The 20,828-nt window shown below is 47.1% G+C and overlaps 1 protein-coding gene across 1 annotated transcript in view; it reads right to left on the reverse strand.

Moving 5' to 3' along the window:
• The window catches only part of LOC308573380 (vomeronasal type-2 receptor 116-like), a 296,755-nt gene extending 278,493 nt beyond the window's left edge, over positions 1 to 18,262 (reverse strand). The window contains exon 1 of the mRNA XM_081170250.1: positions 18,248 to 18,262. The gene's annotated coding sequence lies outside the window, so the exon portion shown is untranslated. The remainder of the gene's footprint in view (positions 1 to 18,247) is intronic.
• Between the last annotated feature and the right edge of the window lie 2,566 nt (positions 18,263 to 20,828).

Consider the following 20,828-nt stretch of genomic DNA (forward strand, 5'->3'; position numbering starts at 1 on the left):
TAGCGAAGAACGGCGTGACCCCCGTGGACACGTGCTTCGTGTTGTTGTAGGCAAACTCGGCGAGCGGCAGGTAATCCACCCACGTCGCAGGCTGTTGATTCGCATAACATCTCAGGTACTGCTGCATGATGGCATTGACCCGCTCCGCCTGCCCGTTGGTCTGCGGGTGTCTCGCCGACGCCAGGTTGATCTTGACGTTCAGGAAGCCCATCAGCTTCTGCCAGAAATTCGAGATGAACTGTCGCCCCCGGTCGGACAGAATAGACCGTGGCAGACCGTGAACCTTGAACACGTGGTCTATGAACAGTTTGGCGGTTTGCTCCGCCGTGGCCACCTTGGCACACGGAATGAAATGTGCCATCTTGGAGAACAAGTCCACCACCACCAGCACGGCCGTCTTGCCCCTCGAGCTGGGCAGATCCGTGACAAAGTCCAGGGCCACTCTCTCCCATGGTTCGACCGGAGTTTGCAGCGGTTCCAACAGTCCGGCCGGCGGTTTGTGCACCGGTTTGGCCCTCTGGCAGGTGTCACACCGCGCCACGTAGTCCGCGACCTCCCCTCTCATTCCGGGCCACCAGAAGTCCCTGGCGACTAATTCCACCGTCTTCTCCTTGCCAAAGTGCCCGGCAGTGGGCGCGTCGTGCAGCTGCTGCAGTACCTTGGCGCGAAGTTCGTCTCCCGGCACGTAGATGGCCCCTTTACGAATGAGCAATCCATCTCTCAGCTGGAACTCGTCGGTCGCTGCCGTGCCCCTGTGCACCTCTGCCATCTTCGCTTGCGTGAAGGAGTCATCCTGCAACGCTCGCCGCACCGCCTCCAGGTCCACTGTTGCCGCAGCACACGCCCACACTGTTGGTGCGAAGATGTGCATGGCGGCCGCTGGCTTGGCGTCCTCCAGATATTGTGGCTTACGAGAGAGAGCGTCCGCCATGATGTTGGTGTCCCCCGGGACATACTCTATTCGGAAGTTAAAGTTCGCAAAGAACTCAGCCCAACGTATCTGCCTTTGGTTCAGGAACTGTGCCGTGCGCCAGTGCTCCAGATTCTTGTGGTCCGTGCAGACCTGCACCGTGTGCTTGGCGCTGATCAGGAAGTGCCTCCATGCTTTGAATGCTGCATGAATGGCCAGCAACTCCCTGTCCCAGATGGTGTAATTCTGTTCGGACTTGCTGAGCTTCCTGGAGTAAAACGCTCCCGGCCGCCAAACCCCCTGCGGGTCTTTCTGCAGCAGGACTGCTCCCACGGCTCTGTCCGAGGCGTCTGTCTCCACCCTCATCGGCCTGCTGGGGTCGACATGCAGCAGCTGCTCTTCCGACGCGAAGAGACGCTTGAGTGCCTGAAAGGACTGCTCCGCCTGCTCTGTCCAGATGAACTTCTTTTTCTTGGAGCTAAGCGTGTCCGTGATGGCCGCTGTCTGCAAAGCGAAGCCTTTGATAAACTTGCGATAGAAGTTCGCGAAGCCGACAAACCGTTGGACCTCCTTCCGGTTGCGTGGGCTCTTCCAGTCCAACACCGCTCGAACCTTGGCGCTGTCCATGGCGAGCCCCTTGTCAGACAACTTGTAGCCCAGAAAATCCACCTCCGTCACGTCGAATTGGCACTTCTCCAGCTTGGCGTAGAGCCTATGCTGCTGTAGCCTGCTTAGCACTTCTCTGACGTGTCTGTCATGCTCCTGCTGCGATTCCGAAAAGATCAGGATGTCATCTAAGAAACAGACGCACGTCTTGTAGAGGAGCCCCGCCAACACGTGATGCATGAACGCTTGAAAAACGTGGGAGCCATTTTGCAATCCAAAAGGCATAACTCTATATTCGTAGGTGCCCAGAGGCGTGAACATGGCCGTCTTCCACTCATCCCCTTCCCGCATGCGAATGAGGTTGTACGCCCCTCGCAGGTCTAACTTGGTGAACACGCTGCCCTTCTGTACCTTTGCGAGGAGGTCGTCGATCCGGGGCATGGGGAAGTCCGATGGCTTGGTCACACTGTTTAAGATGCGATAGTCCACCACCAGTCTTTTTTGGGGCGTGTCCCGCTTCTTAACAAAGAATACCGGACTGCCCCCCGCTGCCTTGGACTCCCGGATGAAACCGCGCTCCAAATTATGATCTATGAACTCTTTGAGTTCCTGTAGTTCGTCCTCAGACATGGAATACAGCTTCCCTTTGGGCAGCGCCGCCCCCGGCAGCAGGTCAATTTTGCAGTCATATGGTCTGTGGGGGGGTAGCCTGTCTGCCTCCTTCTCGCAGAAAACCTCCAAAAATTCTGCGTACTTGTGGGGAATCGCTTGCAGCGTGCCTAGCAGCAGCTGTGACTCCTCTTCCTCTCCTTCCTGCCGGGGGACGATGCAGTGTTCAGCACAAAAGGAAGAGCCGAAGGTCAGCTGCCTCTGGTACCAAGCCAGCGTTGGGCTGTGCTTGTCCAGCCAACTCATGCCCAATACAATGGGCGTGTCCGATAGTTGAGTGACGTTGAAGCTGATGATTTCCTTGTGATTCCCAAGGCGCATCACCATTGGTGGCGTCTGCTTCACCACTTGCCCCCCTAGCAGCTCCCTGCCATCCACCGTGACCACCTGCAGGGGCAGCGTGGCCGGCAGCAACTGTATAGCGTGCCGGTCTACAAAGTCCTGCCCTATAAAGTCCGCATTGCTTCCCGAGTCAATGGTGAGCGGCACGTCCATGGTGATTCCATTGGGCAGCTGGAGCGATGCGGTGAGCCTCACTACTGGTTTGGGCGGGAGGGGGTCCATGGGCTGTGAAATCTCCGGGGACTTCTTTAGTGACACGTCTGGCTGGGCCCCATTGCCTCTTCCTCCAGCCAGACACCGTCGTTTCCCTGCTGTGGTCCTCCTTGTTGCGTTGCTGCAGTTACCATTGCTGAGGCTGCAGTGTGCTTGTGGAGCCTCCGGGGACACTCTTTCGCCATATGCCCTGGCTCCTCGCAGATGTAACACTTCCTGTTCCCTCTAGGAGGCTTCGCTTTCACTGTTGTCGGTGCTAGGGCTCTGGCTGCTGATTGAGCCCTTGCACTTCCAACCTCCATAGGTTCCCCACCTCCTCCTTGTGGAGGCGTGGATTGCGCACGCGCTGCTTCTCTGGGAAGGAAGGAGGAGCCCCTGGCTGGTTCGCGCCCTCCACGCCCTTCGTCCCTGCTCCACGGACGTTCTTCCAGCCGCACCCCCACGGCTAGCGCCCTCTGAACGATCTCCTGCGTGGTCCGGGGTCTCTCCCCCCTCGCAATTTGATCTTTAACAGAGCCGTGCAATCCCTCCCAAAACAGGTCTCTTACAGGAGCCGAATCCCTGTCCCATTCCAGAGCACTGACCAAAGCGAAAAAGCGGGCATGATACTGCCTTACGCTGGCCCTTCCTTGTTTCAGTCCATGTATCTGCTGCCGAGCAAGATCCACGTCAATGCTTGATAAAAAACACCCATCCATCGCTTTAATAAAGGCATCCGCATTTTGGAGCGCCGGATCCTTATCCCTCCACAAATTGCGCAGCCATGCTTTAGCTTCCCCATGCAAATGGGACATGATGAACCCCACTTTCTCTTGCTCATCTCTAAAGTCTTTATTCAGCAGTTCCAGTGCGCACATTACATCTGCTCTAAAGTTGGGGTACTGCTGCAGGTTCCCATCGAAGTGAGAGACCAGACCGCCTGTTCGTCTCGCCAACCCAATTCCCTCCTGTTTGGGTGTCAGTTGCCCGTGCTTCGTAAGCATGTCCAACCTGACCTGGAGATCCCTGCAGGCGGCAGCTGCCTCCTCCTCTCTCTTCCTGGATGCGAGAGCCTCGGCATTCAGTTGTGACACTGCTTTTCTGAGTTCCTCTATCTGCTGCTCAGCCGTCATGTTGTCTGCCGTTTGTGAGCTAGCTAGTAGGCACCTGCTTCTCTCCTCTCCTCGAGGCTGTAGATGCCCACAATTTTCTGAGACGGAGCTTACTGTCAGAGCTGCTTCAAGATCCTAGCTCACAGAGGATCACGCTAGTCAGCGGTCATTAAGTAAAAGTCTTTATTGAGTTACAGTTTCCATTCTCAAGCTGCTACGTGCAACTCTACGTCTAATGGCTAGATCGGCGAAGCTCCGTCTGAGTCTCCGCCCCTTGTGCACCAACTTAATATCCTAGCCCTGCTCCACCTTTTCCGCCTGACTGCTCTCCTCTGGGTCCCTCTGCCCCCGGGGTCTCCTCCCTCCGGGATTCCTCTGACGCCGACCCCCCGGAACTCCCTGTCTACTTGCGCCGGGCTTTAGGACCTGGCTCCCTCTCCTGGCTGCCTACTGCGTCACTTTCCTGTGCATTTGAACTTGGCGTGCGCGCCCAACCTTCCACTTTCCGTCTGACCGTTTCTTCGCTCCCCGATGGAGGTGTGGCCACTCCTGACTCGTGCCCTCCCCCCTGTTGCGAGCTGCCAGCGCTTGATCTCTGGCGCTCTTCCTCTTCCCTGCTCTCTGGCTGTGACGCTGGTCCCGATTTCCAACTGCTCCCCTCGGAGTCCCCTCTGGCTCTATCTTCCTGGGGTGTCCCCCTAGGCTCCCCCCTTGCCCTGACCACTGGTGCTCCTTTCTGTGAATCTTCTGATTCACTGGAAACGCTCGGAGATCTCGGGTCGTCGTCATCACTCATCTTTTCTTCTGCCTCCTCCCCCTCGCTCTCTGTTTCCTCCCTTGCCCTTGCCTCTGCTCCTGAACCCCTGACAGTTGTAGATCATTTCCCAGAAAGCCTTCACTCTTGGGCAGGTCCACCAAAGGTGAAAGAATGTTCCTTCAGCCTCCTTGCACTTCCAGCATTTATTATCAGACAAATGATATATCTTAGCAAGCTTGACTGGGGTCATGTACCACCTGTATACCATTTTCATAATGTTTTCTTTCAAGGCATTACATGCCGTAAACTTCATACCGGTGGTCCATAACCTTTCCCAGTCCTCAGACATGATATTATAGCCAATGTCTTGAGCCCATTTTTTCATGGCTGATTTAACTGTCTCATCCTGAGTGTTCCATTTAAGCAACAAGTTATACATTCTCGATAATACCTTAGTCTTTGGTTCTAACAGCTCTGTCTCAAGTTTCGATTTTTCCACCTGGAATCCTGTTTTTTTATCCAATTTAACAACCTCGTTAATTTGGGCATAGTGAAACCAATCTTGCACCTTATCCTTTAAATTTTCAAAGCTCCGCAACCTCCAATTGTCACCAATTTTTTCTACTAGTTCCCAATATTTCGGCCAGCCGGCCTCCATATTGGGTTTTTTCCGCGCCTTAGCCTCCACTGGTGATAACCACCTCGGAGTCTTACTTTCAAGTAAGTCTTTGTATTTCATCCAGACCATAAAGATTGCTTTCCTAACAATATGGTTTTTGAACATTCCATGTGTTTTTGCCTTGCCGTACCACAAATACGCATGCCATCCTAACGAATTGTTAAAACCTTCCAGGTCTAGGACATCTGTATTCTCTAATAAAATCCAATCTTTCAACCAGCAGAAGGCTGCCGCCTCATAGTATAACCTTAAGTCCGGCAGGGCAAACCCCCCTCTTTCTTTTGCATCAGTTAGTATTTTAAACTTTATTCGGGGCTTTTTGCCCTGCCAGACAAATTTTGAGATATCCCTCTGCCACTTTCCAAAACATTCCATTCTGTCCACGACCTGCAAGGTTTGAAATAGAAACAACATTTTTGGCAAAACATTCATCTTAACAGCAGCAATTCGGCCCAGCAAGGAAAGCTTCAGTCTCGACCAAGTTTCCAAGTCTTTCTTAACTTCTGACCAGCATTTCTCATAATTATCCTTAAACAAATTCAAATTTTTAGGCGTCAAGTTTACCCCCAGGTATTTCACTTTCTTAACCACAGTTAACTCTGTTTCCTTCTGAAACCCCTCTATTTCTAAGGGCGTCAAGTTTTTCCCCAAAACTTTAGTTTTTTGTTTGTTCAACTTAAATCCTGCCACCCGACCAAATTCTTGTATCAGTTCCAGAACTCTTTTTGTACTAGATTCTGGCTCCTGTAATGTTATTACTAAGTCATCTGCAAATGCTTTCAATTTATATTGTTTCACTCCGACCGTGATCCCCTGTATTTGCCGGTCCCTCCTAATCATGTTCAGCAAAACCTCCAGGACTGATATAAATAATAGGGGGGATAGGGGGCACCCCTGTCGTGTTCCTTTTTCAATGTGAAACTCCTCTGTCACCACATTGTTCACTATCAACTTAGCTTTTTGTTCTGAATAAATTGCTTCTATGCTATTTTCAAACCCTCGTCCCACTCCCATCCCTTCCAAATTTTTCTTCATAAATTTCCAAGAAATATTTTCAAAGGCCTTCTCAGCATCAATAAAAATTAACACTGCTTTAGTGTTAATATTTGTTTGTAAAAGTTCCAGGATATCGATAATATTCCTAGTATTGTCAAACAAATGCCTACCAGGAAGAAAGCCTGCTTGGTCCTTATGAATTACTTCATTTAAAACCTTTTTCAATCTATTTGCCAAAATGTCTGCAAATATTTTGTAATCCACATTCAGGAGTGAGATGGGACGGTAGTTCCTAAGTTGAGTCTTTTCAGTTTCCACTTTGGGTATCAATGTGATGAAAGCTTCTTTCCACGTTTCCGGTGCCCTTCCTCCCCCCATGATCTGATTGCAAACCTCCATTAGTGGTAGAGTCAAGTAGTCTTTTAGTATCTTATAGTACTTGGAGGTAAGCCCATCTGGGCCTGGAGATTTGCCCAGCTGCATATTCTGAATGGCATCCTCAATTTCCTGTTGTGTTATTTTACAGTTCAGGATTGATCTCTTATCCTGAGATAGTTCTGGTAAGCCGTTGAGTTTCAAAAATCGTTCCATCTCAGACACTTCCTCGGGCCCTTGTGTATACAACTTTTTGAAGTATTTCTGGAAACACTTTCTAATTTCACCTGGTTTCTGAATATTTTTCCCTTCCACCTCTAGATTGGTAACATAGTTAAGTTTCTGTCTTTTTTTCAACTGCCATGCCAGCAGTTTCCCACATTTATTTGCTGACTCAAAGGATCTTTGTCTCATTTGTTTAATTTTCCATTCCACTTCTTGATTTATCAATTTCAAATATTGTGCCTGGTGGTATTTAATTTCTCGCAAGATCTCTTTGGATTTTGGTTTAGATCTCAATCTTTTCTCTCCATCTCTTATCTTCTCTAATATTTTATCCTTTTTCCCATTCCAGAGTTTTTTCTTAATTGTGTTTTGTTGTATCAGAAACCCCCTCATTACAGCTTTACTGGCGTCCCAGATTGTTCTTTTTTCCACCGAAGTATTCAAGTTGATTTCAAAGTAGTCCTTTAAAGTTTTTTGGGCCTTCTTTACCACCTCTTGATCTCTAAAGAGGGTGTCATTCATTTTCCATCTGAAGGAGCCGGCTGGAGTAAGTCTCAATTCCATTTTCAGGGCGTTATGGTCGGAGCAAGTCTTTGGGCAGATTTCCACTCTTATAGTCTTCGGTGCCAGCCCTCTAGTTGTCCAAATTTGGTCGATTCTCGTCCATGACGAGTGGGCCTCAGAAAAGAAAGTTCCCTCTCTACCTAGAGGGTTCCTTGTCCGCCAAATGTCAATCAAATCCATATTGTCTGTCAATTCAAAAAAAGTTTTCGGTAGTCTGCCATCCTTGGTTAAATTTTGGCTTTGTGACTTATCCATCAAAGTAGAGACCACCCCATTCATGTCTCCCATCATAATGATGTTCGAATAGTCCAGATAGTCCAGTAGTGTCTCATGTAGCTTCTTGTAAAATTCTGCTTTCCCCTCATTTGGTGCATAAATTCCTAATATCAAAACTTTTTCTCCTTGAGATTGTATTTCAATTGCCAAGATTCTCCCTTGCTCATCTTTAAACAAAAATTTCGGTGCTAGGTTTTCCTTTACGTAAATCACCAGGCCTCTCTTTTTTACTTTGTCTGATGAAATAAATTCTTGGCCTAGTCTTTTGTTAATTAGTACTTTCCTGTGGAGCCTAGTCACGTGCGTTTCTTGCAAGCAAATTATATCCAAATTTTCCTTTTTCAAAATATGAAAAATCCTTTTTCGTTTTTCCGGGGAATTTGCGCCATTAATGTTCCAACTGTACAGCTGCAGAGACATCCTGTATCAATCTGTTGTTGCTCTTTATGGGGTGTCCTCCTTTTTGTCTAGATCCGAGGGAGATGGTGTTGGTTCCAATCCAGGCTGTGGCAGAGGCCAAGGTACTGCTGTTCCCTTCTGAAGATCCTCTCCGTGGTCGTGCAGGAACTTCTGGTTGTCCTCTTTTGTCTTAATTCTAACCTTCTTTCCTTTGTATTTAAATGATAGGCCTTGTGGAAACTCCCACCTATAGGGTATCCCGTTACCTCTCAAAAGTCTTGCTAGGTCAGTATAGATGGCTCTGAGATCCAGTAGTTGTTTTGGTATATCCTTATAAATTTCCGCTCTTCTGTCCTGGATCTCAAGTGCTTTATTAAAATGAAGGTCAAGTATTTTGTCTCTCTCCTGTTTGGTCCTTAGGATAATCAGGCAGTCTCTGGGTCTGTCCTTCCTGGCGACACTTCCCAATCTAAATGCCGTTGTTATTTTAAAGTCTTCGTCTTCCTTTATACCCCAGAATTTGGAAAATTCTGCTGTCAAGAAACCAGTCAAATCTTCTTTTTCAACCTCTGGGATAGAGCGTAATCTCAAATTATTTTCCCGGTTTCTCAGTTCCACCATAGACAGGTAGGCCTGCTGGTCGCCAATGTGCTTATGTAGTGGCCTTACCTCTCCTTTCAGTTCATCCACTTTTTGAATTGCTTGGTCAGCTTTTTCGTTCGCAGCTTCGGCCAGTTTCCGGTTCTCAGAAGTAACGTCTTTTAGGTTCCCAATTGTTTGAGAGTGCTGTGCCACTTGTTCAGATAGCTTTGTGATGGAGGATGTGGCTAAGTCAATTTTTGCTGTTTGGTCGTCAACCTTCTTATTTAAAATTGCAAATTGTTGTAGCATTTCCTTCAGAAGTGCATCAGATCCACCTGCAGCCATATCCTCTGTTGCTGGTTTTTCAGCTTCCTTTAGTTCAGCTGTTGTTGAAGGTTCAGTTCCCTTCAATTCAGCTGCTGTTGGAGGTTCAATTCCCTGCAGTACAGCAGGAACTGATGATCTACGTGACTGAGAGGTCAAAGTTGTTTGCACAAGCTGGCCTTTCGTTGCTTTCGCTTTTGCAGATCTTGTTTTCGGTTGGCCACTCATTCCCCACCTGTCTATGAGTCAAGGTCAAGCTGTCAAATGTTCCATGAGAAGGACAGACCTCAATGTAGATAACAACAGCAGAGAGACAAAACAAAGTTGGTTCCCAGGAAATTGTAAATCCCAGTCTCCACTAGAGGGAGTACAGTTAGAGGGAGTACAGTTAAAGTTTAGGAGAGAAGGAAAAAAGTTTTGGTCGCCATTAAAGTTCCTGCAGCTAGATAGTTTAACAATAGTCCTTAAAACTTTTTTCCACTGGCAGAGCCCTTCCAAAGTTGCCACAAATGTCACCTCCCAAGGCGCAGGATACAGTTACTTAGTTATGTAGTCCAAAGTTGCCTCTATGTATCTATTTCAGTTTTATAGATTGTATCCGCAAAAGGCATTCTTTTCCCCCGCCATTCCGAGGCTGGGTTTTAAACTTTAAAGTCCACCAAAGGAGAAGGTTCCCAAATTACTTCAACACTGTAGAGTAGATTAAAAAGAAAACTTGCCTTTCATTTCAAACCCCAGTTCTGTCAGACGCATAATGCTTCCACTTTTAAAATCTTTTTCCACTGCTTCCAGCCTGTCCGTTCCTTTGCCTTTGATCTGTAAGCATTGCCGGAGGATGGACTTCCTGTTTATCGTCACTCCGCTTTCAGCCAAATTCTAAATCTTGAGAGTCTTAAAGGTCTTAAAGTTGTAAAGTCCAAATTACTCACGGGTTGTAGCTTCCAAATTTGAAGGTTTCAGGAAGAAAGTCAGCGCTGACCGGCAACAGCAGCGCGGCTTCGCTCCGTTGACTGCGAAACGACCCACAGCGCCGCTACCCCCTCCGCGATCCGGAGCCCCGTTACGGGGTCCCTTCAATGTTTTAGGGGCTGCTTCTGGCGCCCGCCGGGTCTCGGGACCACAGGCTTCTACCACCTGTGGTTTTCCTAAGTGGGTCTCCGCTTCGCCGTAGCGGACGACCCGTTTTCAGCGGAGCTTCCCTCTCCTTACAAGGAGCAGGCAGCCATTGCCGAACGCGCCGCCTCCGGAAGTTATTTTCTCCTTTGAAGAGGAAGAGACATGCGCTGATAGATGCAGGCTACCTTTGGCCAAGGAAAGAGCAGAATCAGTCACAGACAAAATCATGTACAGTGGTACCTCGGGTTACAGATGCTTCAGGTTACAGACTCTGCTAACCCAGAAATAGTACCTCGGGTTAAGAACTTTGCTTCAGGATGAGAACAGAAATTGCACGGTGGCAGCAGGAGGCCCCATTAGCAAAAGTGGTACCTCAGATTAAGAACAGTTTCAGCTTAAGAATGGACCTCCAGAATGAATTAAGTTCTTAACCCGAGTTACCACTGTATATTTCATATACAAATATGGTCCTGGTGAGACATGACTTGGTTACATCAGGACTGATCTGTTGCAATACAGTCTGTGTGGGCTGCCAGTTAATTATGTTTGGGAAGTCAACTGGTATAATATTACAGAGGCTAGAATTTTGAATAAAACCAGAAATTGAGGTTAGGTGACTCAGTCTTTGCAACAGTTTCCCTAACTTGGGAAGTGGTTTAGAATCACTAAAACTACTTAATATTGAGTGTGGCCAGTCTTCAAGCAGACTGATACGTCAATGTGAGCTTCTTCCATCTAGTATGGTGAAACCAGCATTAAAACGGATAATCTCCTTGTACTCCACTTTCACTACTATCCCTTGGGAGGTTAGATTGCAATACATAGAGCATGCCCCAATTTCCAGGTGGCCATACAAAATAAAATCCAGCATTTATAAAATAATATGGCAGTGAAAAGTTAGTCTAGAATTTTGTCCTTGATATGTGAATTTATCTGTGGATTATCCCCCATCCAGTGGGCAATGAGCATAAAACAGCCTCTATGGAGTTTGAAATGTTATAAACCAAAACTCTGGCCTGCTAACCCTGTCATGGTCTGTTATAATTTATTTCCCTCCGAATTATTTTTATTAATTATTACAAATCAAATCAAACCAAATTAATTTGATTTAATACAATTTCTTAAGATCAGGTTTCCCACTCCTGTTACAGACGTATCATCACCACCATTTCCTCACATTGCCGCATCATTTCTTACTTAGAGTCCAGTTGACACCCTTCACTTGCTGTTAAACCATTCTTCCAGCTGGCCGCTTTTTTCACCTTGCAAACAGCACCTCCATTACATCTTATAAAAAAGCAACCCCTTTGACGTATGTGTAGTCTTTCATATACATTGTGGTTCCAGGCCAGAGTTAATGACTATCTTCCACTATTCAATTATTTGCAGTGTTTATATGGTTGGTATAATGTTTACCGATCAGCGTACGAGCTGCAGCCATAAATAACTCACAGAATGCATATGCAAACGCTATTAAAATTCTGCTCTGGAGTTCTTCTGGTTGACAGCAGTTCATTCTCCCCCTGCATTCAACAGCAGTCCAGGGGAGGTCCCACCCATCTGCCAATCATCTGACATCTTAAAGATGCCGCATGATTGCCAAATGGGCTCTCCAGCCCACCAATTAATGCTGGCCCAGGATGGTGGGGGAACATACTGCCAAAGCAGGATTAAAAACCACACACACACACACACACACACACACACACACACACACACACTGGCCGATGTGCACTTCCATCCTCCATTCTGTGGGGTTAGGGTACATCAGCCAATTTTCCATGGGGACTCACTGGCACCTCAAGGCTAAGGGAGCTGTCCAGAGTTTGGTGCTGAAATTTTCCCAAGAACAGCACTTTCTCATACTCTGAACTTAGGGCACATGAGCTACTTGGCCGTCACTGCACCACCCAAATGAGAAGCACCATCAACTTCATCATTATTTGGGGCAGGGATAAAAGGGCGACAGGGTGTGTTCTGCATCCTCACTGCAGCTTTTCAAAACCTCCCCCCTTTCCATTCCCAGCCACTCTATCCAATGCAAGAGTCTGCAACCCAAAGGGAAAACTCAGCCCTCCACGTACTCAGAATAAGGAGGGATTGAACTCCTTCACATCAGCTGTGGCACGGTGTGTGTGTGTGTGTGTGTGTGTCTGTCCCACTTTCTGCAGGATTTGGAAGAGCCAGCCAGTTCCCAAGTGGCACTCACTGGCACACCCAAACCAAGCAGGATTGAAAGTTTCATCTTGCTTTCTGCAGGGTTTGGCCATGCCAGCCAGTTCCCAGCAGGAATAGCGGGCATGACATAACCAAGTACAATTGAGCTCCCTGCAAGTCAGTCAATGTTGGGGTGTGAAGGAGAGGTCCCCCCGCCACCTCTAATCCAGTTTATGACAATTCACCCCCTGTCTGCTCCAACTGAGGCTGCCAGTCCAAGAGGAGCCCGGACAGCTCTGAAACCGTCCAGCCAGAAACACTCAGGATTGTATCTAATGCTAGTAGGTCTGCTTAGACTCACTGAAAATAATGCTCATTTTGGGGACTGGGTCTACTCTGAGTATAACTAGCATTGAATACAGCCTGTGAATCAGGGCCCATGAGGGTTGTGGCCTGGGGAGAGTTTCAAGGACCAGACAGAGTCCAGTTCAGTCCCTGGGGCTACTTCCCCAGCCTTGGCCTAATGCATTAAAGCAAGAGAATCCAACATTTTATAGAAGATGATTTTGGTCTTTTGCACATACATAAAGCACTTTTGTCATTGTAGGAATGGCCTAGCTGGATTAGAAGAGACCATCATCTAGGTTGGCAATCCTTCATAAAAGGATTTTCTGATCTACATTAAATCAAAGTTCCTTTCTGCCTTGGTAAGTGCCCTAGTGTCAAACTGTCTAACTGAATGCTGCTCTTGCCACCTGGAGCACTCTCTCCTAGGGGCATCTCCCCAGAGCAAAAGCCACGTCAAGACCCTGTAATTAGACATAATTGATGGAGAGCCCTCATTGTCGTCACATATGCCGTGTGCAGTTGCAATTAGGAGCAATTGTCACAGATCCAGCAATCATAATTGTACTTGACATTCAGTATTGCAACTAGTTAGTTTATTTTAAACTTTGCTGTGCAATTTTCTGTCCGGCATTGTAAACAGCGTTTAGATTTTACATGGTATTAACGGCAACCTGTGTTTATCTGGACGTGGTACTTTCCACCTTGTGCCAAATCCCAAAGGGGCAACTCCCCAAAGCACAAGGCAAGGCAAAGCTGTGATTGTCAGGGAGCCAGCAGAAAGCGCAATTCAAGCCGGCAGCCAGCTTTCTAATTATGAAATAAACTTTGGCAAGCAGCTAATAATCAAGTTCCTGCAGAGAAGGAAACCTGCTCTTCTCTCTCTGGGACGCATCTGCTGTCTCTGACATGTCATATCAACATCTCACTGGGGCCAGAAGCACCCTGGCAGAGCTGATCAACAACACAAAAAGTTTCTCACTCAGCCAGGCAAATATCCTATGTGTATCAAATCACACTGAAATGCTTAAAACTTGAACACTAAGTTTGGACTTGTCCATTAAAGTGGGGCTGTCTCTGAAAAGTATTTGGAAACTGCATCTAGCCTGGGATGCTGTGGTCGGGCTGTGGACCAGGGCCAGTTTCCTGGAGAAGAGGACTCCACTGCTCGAACTATCTCATTGGCTGCCAGTACATTTGCAGGCACAATTCAAAGTACCCATAATGATACTTAATGTTCTAAGCAGCATAGGACCAGGATTTTGGAAAGACCATCTCCTCCTAGATCAACCTAGTTGCACAATCACCCACCCCCCTTTTACTACCATGATTACAAGGTGGTTTTAAAAGGTTACTATTCCGTATTAGGTGATCTTGAGTACACATAAAATCTCACTCTTTTAGCTATGACATCATCACTGAACATCTGTGTTCCTTGCAAGACAGCTCTTCAGCATAAAGTACAGATTTACACAGCATCACCTAGTAGGATTGCCATCTTTTTACCTGTGTGCCATGTTCTCTGCTTTTCGAGAATCTTCAAATATTGCAGGTGACAATGTTTGTGAAAAACATCACCTGGTGATTTATACAGAGCACACAACTCTGAATGTCACAGGAGCATGTTACGACTCTCCTGAGTTAATTGTGGGATGTATAATCTAGGTCTGTGCATGGATTCTGGTCAAATCTCATATTCCAGACAAAATGGGGCCAACTTGTGTTGAGCCAGGATTTGGTCTGAGTGTGTTGAGGCAGCCCTGTATTGTGCCCACCCAGAGAGATCTAGGGCTGCCCTGAGGTTGGCAGGTGGGTGGCAAGGAGGGAGTGAAGACACAGGTGGGCAGCCTGACCCTGGCTTCTTTCTCCCTCCTGACTGCAGGTTTAACTAATTAAAGACTGTGCAAGTCCCCTGACTTGGTTTGGGGCCCAGATCCAGGTTGATCTTGGGTTGGGTAGAGGCCACTCTCAAGTGCGGGATTGGGACTTAGATAAGGTCAGCGACTGATTCTGAGATATGGCACACAACGTGGACTGTTGTTTTGCTGAACTGCTGCAAGTGATTACTTGCATAGCATAATCCTCTGAGTTCACTCAGAGCCCTGTAATCATTGCAAATTCCTAGGTTTCATGATCAATATTGCCAAATCCCAAGTGGATTTTCCCCCCAGGTCATAAACACAATTAATAATACAGTCAGGAAAAATATATATTTAATGAAACTGTGCCACTCAAAGTTAGTGAAAAACTTCTTTTTTAATAAACAACAACTACTGCTGGTGGTGGTCATGTCAAATATGTCATCAAAATGGAAGCACCTCTGTAGGAATCTGCCTGGAAGCACCCCAAACTTTGTTACTAAACTGTAACTGCAAAAACAAAACTGCCCATAAACCCAGTGGCGTAGCGTGGGGGGTGCAGGGGGGGCCGGCCGCACCGGGCGCAACATCTGGGGGTTAGGGTTAGGGGGCGCAAATCCACGGGTTAGGGGGCGCAAATTACTTGCCTTGCCCCGGGTGCTGACAACCCACGCTACGCCACTGCATAAACCTTATTCCACACCCAGTAAGTGTGGGACGCCTTTGCCTGGCAGTGCTGGGACCATAGATTGCAGTAAAATGCTGGGCAAGGCTTTGCCCAATATCTTGTCCATGTGATGGGCTGATGGGATAAAAGCTGTCCCATGAGCCCTTGGAAAGGGGTGAGGAAAGTGGGATCGAGTCTTCATCCTCCACCAGGCAGCAGCGGAGTGGCGCACATACCGTGCACCCAGGGGCGGGGTGACCCACCCATGGGGCCAATTGTGGTGCGGCAATGATCCGCCAGGGGGGATTTTGTCACACCCCTCTGGGGTGACACCCAGGGCGGCCTGCCCCCACTGCACCCTCCTTCCTATGCCCCTGCCACCAGATGCTGCTGCTGTGCCATCAGACTCTGGCACTGATGGAAGTTCAAGTGAGTCTTCTTCCTAAGAGGAGGAAGCCATGAAGAAGAATTTGAGCTGTTGGCACACAAAGGCCACTATCCCAAGATTATCAGGGAATGCTTGGCATAGGGGTTTGGGGCTTACCTCAGCCCTGGCATTCATACTGGCCTTTGTTTGGCACCCTGAGGAAGAGTGACTATGCTGCCACTTCAAAACTGATGCTTCTGATGCAGCCTTATGCCTCTGTGGTGTCAGCTGTACAGATTCACAGATTCACAGAATCATAGAATTAAGAGTTGGAAGAGGCCTCATTGGCCATCTGGTCCAACCCCCTGCAATGCCAGAATATGACTCAGAGTTATCAGGGTTCCTAAATGTTCAAAGACTGATCAATGGGGCAGGGCCACTAGCATCTTGCTCTGACTCTGTCCTGTTGTGGCCCATGTCCTCTCTGGGACATGCGTGGGATTTTGAACTTGCAGCCCACTGTTGGCAGCCAGCTGTTCAATCACCAGAATGGATCAGGGTTAACCAGGTTTCAGGTGGCTGGGGTAATTGGAGTAGTCCTGGGGCCTTGGGGCAGCCCCCTAAGGAGTGTGGGACTCACTCTTTTCAAATTGGCACTGCTACTTCTGCTGCTTCCTGGGGGCTTATTGATGAGCAGATAGTGGCCATGGCCCATTGGCAATTGGGTGCATTCCAAAGCCAGGTCCTACCCTCCCTAGGGGCACCAGGCTGCCAGTAATTCCACTTCTTTTTCAGGCTGTAAACAGGTGTGGATCATTGGTCACAGTGTAGTGTACTGGGCAGAACAACATGCAGGGTTGAAGCTGTGGTCTCACCAGCTCTGCATCCAGCTCTTTGGGTTAAGCTGCTAGTCACTCAGCTTAGCAAGTTCTATCTGTGTACATGGAAGACTATTGACTTAGAGTTGGCCATTTATAAAGACGTTGTTTGATTGTCTGGCAGCCTCATGAAAGTGAGCGTCACATGGTCATATTGGTTGCAACAATGCCTTTGGAGGGGACCTTGGACCTCGCAGAAGGTGGATATGGGACAATGGCGACTCACCAAGGCAGTGGCACGTGTTGTAATGGCACAGGGGGCCTGGTCATCTGTCACCCCCTGATCAAGTTGGGCTTGCAGACTTGTTTCACCTGGCTGGAGTTCACCTGTTAGAAAGTGACATTTGTTGGAAGATTTTTGTTCAGGCCTTTTGGATTGGTTGTGGGGGCAGGTTGGCGAGAGTCGGACCACAGTAGGTCCTTCCTTGTTGCAGAATTGGCAATGGATTAACTTAGTATGGGGGGATCAATATAGTATAGGGTGATCTATAAGGGGCTTGGGGGGGGTTGACCACAGCACTCCCAAACTTGGGTTGGGGTCTCCGCCTGGTTGGAATCTGCACCCTGGTTGCCCAGTGAGACCTTGTTTGCTTGGCTTGAACCATGGGAAGGTTCAACACTGGCTGACTCCCATGGAACAGGTTTGGGGTGGTTCAAACCCGGCGGATCCATTCCATCAACATGACGTTTGTGGAATGAGGGACTGATCCTAGGACTCAATGCCATGCCAACCCTTAACCTGCCTGCTGCTGTCAGTCAAGATTTGGCCTGATTCTATCCCATCACAGTTGTACAGTATGGTTATTTTGCTGCTCTCATGGGTCTCATGTATACATCTGTGGTATTTCACTATATATTTCTATTAGTTCCTCCTCATCTAATGGATCAGATTTATGCATCTGAACAAAATGAATATTTCAATGACATAATATTAATACATTCACCTCATTATGCCCAGGATAATAAATATTCAAAGAAATCTGGAAGTTAATGTATCATTTCATTTTTTTCAGACATGGACCTTTGCTTCAAATGCCCAGATCAATTTCCAAACAAGGTTTGAGTTCAATGCATTCCCAAGAACCCAATATTCTCTCATTCTCAGAACCTATGGGGATCACTTGATATTTTTTGGCTCTGCCTTTTTCTCCGAGTTTGTCTTTGGTGCTGGAGTCTTCCCTAAGCACTGGAATGCTCCCATTGTCAAAGCCAGAATTTGGACCTCACCTACATTCTGCTCTTCCTCCCTGATGCTCTGCTTTCTCTGCTCCTTGCTGTTCCTTGGCTGGCCTTACATAGTAATCTACTAAACAGGACAAACTGCATTTGGAATAACCCTCTTGGTGGTGGTTTCATGGATACGAGCAAAAACGATAGTGGTGGTTCTGGTTTTCATGGCCACGAAACCAGGATCCAGGATGAGGAAATGGGTGGGGGAAAGACTGACCAACTCTATTCTTCTTGGCTGCTCCTTCATACCAGTCATTTTTTGTGCTATATGGCTCTTTATTGCTCCTCCACTTCCAAGCTTTGCCATGCGCACTTCAGCAGAAGAAATAATAGTGGAATGCAATGAATGGTGTCTTATAATGATTTATTGGGTCTAGGGGGCTTGGGACTTCTGACCATTGCCAGATCTATTGCGGCTTTCCTTACCAGGAATATTTAGCCTCAACATATTATAAAACCACAGTAAAACATTAAACATTAAAAACTAATGATAATAATAAGGAGTTGTCAGGCAGTTTCAATGAAGCTCTGCTTTTCACTCTGGTCACAGCCTTGGTCCTTGGTGTCTTCTCTAAGAACGGGGACACTCCCATTGTCAAAGCCAACAACCGGGACCTCACCTACACTCTGCTCCTTGCCCTCTCGCTCTGCTTCCTCTGCTCCTTGCTCTTCATTGGCCAGCCTCACCCAGTGAGCTGCTCTTTACGACAACCAGCCTTTGACATCATCTTCTCTATTGTGGTGTCTTGTGTCTTGGCCAAAACCATCACATGGGTTCTGGCCTTCATGGCCACCAAACCAGGATCCAGGATGAGGAAATGGGTGGGTGTCGGGGACTGGGCAAAAGAGGAGAAGCGGTGGAGACCGCCTGCCCATCCTGACTGTTCCAGGGTGAAAGGAAGAGGAAACAGTATAGCTTTACAACAGGAGTTTGTGGAAGGTCACAGCTCAGAGGCAGATGAGGGGAAAAGTTGGGAAATAATGAGAGAGCCAGAGCAGCAGCTGGCTGACATGTTGTCACTAGAAAGCATCCCAGACTCTCCAACTCCCAGAACCTGACAATCTTTAAAAGTAGGGGAGCAAAGAGCTCAAAGACAGAGGGCACGTAGAAGCACCTGTAGAGGAGGTGATGATGATGACCAATGAGGAAGTGGGAGAGCCTCTCTCTGTAAAGTTTGAAATAAAAAAGGCTTTAAGAAACTTTTCCTTGTCTTTATACTTTCCTGGGCAACCAGCGCGGAGCTGCTGACAGCATCCAGACAGTGGGGAAATACCTCGCAAGCTCTGTTCTTCCTGGTTGCTGCTCAGTTCAAACCAGTATTTGTGCTGTCTGGCTGTGCACCGCTCCTCCCAAACATGTTCTCTTTTGGGCAGCGGGGAAGGCGTGACTTGGGTTCAGGTTTGGGCCCCGGGTTCTGGCACAGCTGTGGGTGGTTTGGGTTTGGGGGGGGGGTGAGTGGACAACCGCTGAAAAGAAGCTCAACAATTTTGGGGCTCAACAAATGTCAGGATTTTTACTTTGTGAAATGCGGCAACCCTAGGCTATATATCGGCCAGTTGCAACCCAACTTCTGATTTAAGAAAAAATGATAATTAAAAGGCTGAAAGCCAAACAAAAAACATGTGGAGACCCACCTTTCCCTACTGGATTTCCCTGTATGAGTTTACAGCGCATTTATCTGAATTGCTTCTTTGACGCTTGTAGATCCAGCCTAAGAGCCCTCAGTTGGGGGCAGCATGCTTGCATGTGACACTCACAATTACCAGCGCACCGTTCAATAACAAATACATATGATTATTTTGCTGTTACTGTTTTCCCTTACAGAGCACAATACTCTAAGGAAAGCACTTTGGAACAAGTAATTATTTTGAAATGTGGGTTTCATCATATTGCCAAATCCCACATACATTATCATAAACACAAGGTGTATATAAAATAAACCTTGTGTCATTCAGAGCTCCAGTGATAAATCCTGAACACAAAGGATCTCATGGGTCAGATCTTTGGCACATCCCCTTTATCAAAATAATCCAGTACCATTAAACCTAATGCAATTCATGGTGGATGAGAGAGAAATCTGTCTTTCTGCATAACTGTTGGTCAAGATGAGAGGAACATTTCTGCTGGTGATTCTTCTCTTCCTGTGGCTGCAGGTGCCTCCAACTGAGTGCAAGGAAGACTCTGAGAGATGCGCCATGACGGATCCATTCCAGCTTCCATACCAGTATTATCAGAGAGGGGATCTGATCATTGGAGGAATTGTTAATACTTTTGGCTATTTTTCTGAAGATATAGATTTCCAGGACCACCCAAACACAAAGTTCACAGATGAACTTTAGTAAGGAAATCACTCTCTCCTTCATAGTGTACATTTCTCTATGCTACAACTACACTACACAAACCATGGCATGCTCAGAAAATATTTGCATATGACTTTTTCCAAGTATAAAGGTTAAAAATACATTTTCTTCTATTGTGATCTTGGCATCATCTTCTGTGTTGCCTTATTCCTCATCTAGAAGTTTCTGTCTTCTGCCTCTTCTGCTTTCTCCTCACCTGATCTCATGTTTCTCACCTGATCTCATGCTTGATCCTCACCCTCCCTCTCTGTTTCCTTTCCCACCATGGATGGATGGTTTTACTTTACAGGAAAGCTTGATCCCCACATTCACAGTCACCATCATTTAATCTGACAGCCATAGATGCTGTGATATCATAGATTTTGGATTATATTCCTTGCTATACAATGTAAACAATACTGTGCAATTAAAACAGCAGTGTTGCAATCTTCTTCTTTTTCTTTGCAAAATAAAGGGTTATATCTAATGGACTTGAATGCAGAGTAGGCCCACTGAAATTAATACAACCGTCCTCCTGCCCAGCAGCATCATACAAGAAGCAATTGCTGTTTCCTTTAGCAACCTATGAGGGGCCATGATTTGAAGCTCCAGTGGTCCACCTCCAGATAAGAGAATAACTTAAGTACATGTGTATCTTGCAGGATGTGAATGTTCTGCTCAAAATTAAACACCTGTTAGACGCTCTATTCCTAAAGCTGACTGAATACTGTCCATGGGTTTCAATTATCAACTGTTAGGAGACACAATGCATATGATATACAATTAAATTTCCTTTTTGATCTGAATATATTGCTTGAATCCCTTTCCTAAAATTTTCACCAAAGTTCATTTTCTCTAGAA

Source organism: Podarcis bocagei (assembly GCF_964188305.1).
Source record: "Podarcis bocagei genome assembly, chromosome: 14".
Lineage (NCBI taxonomy): Eukaryota > Metazoa > Chordata > Lepidosauria > Squamata > Lacertidae > Podarcis > Podarcis bocagei.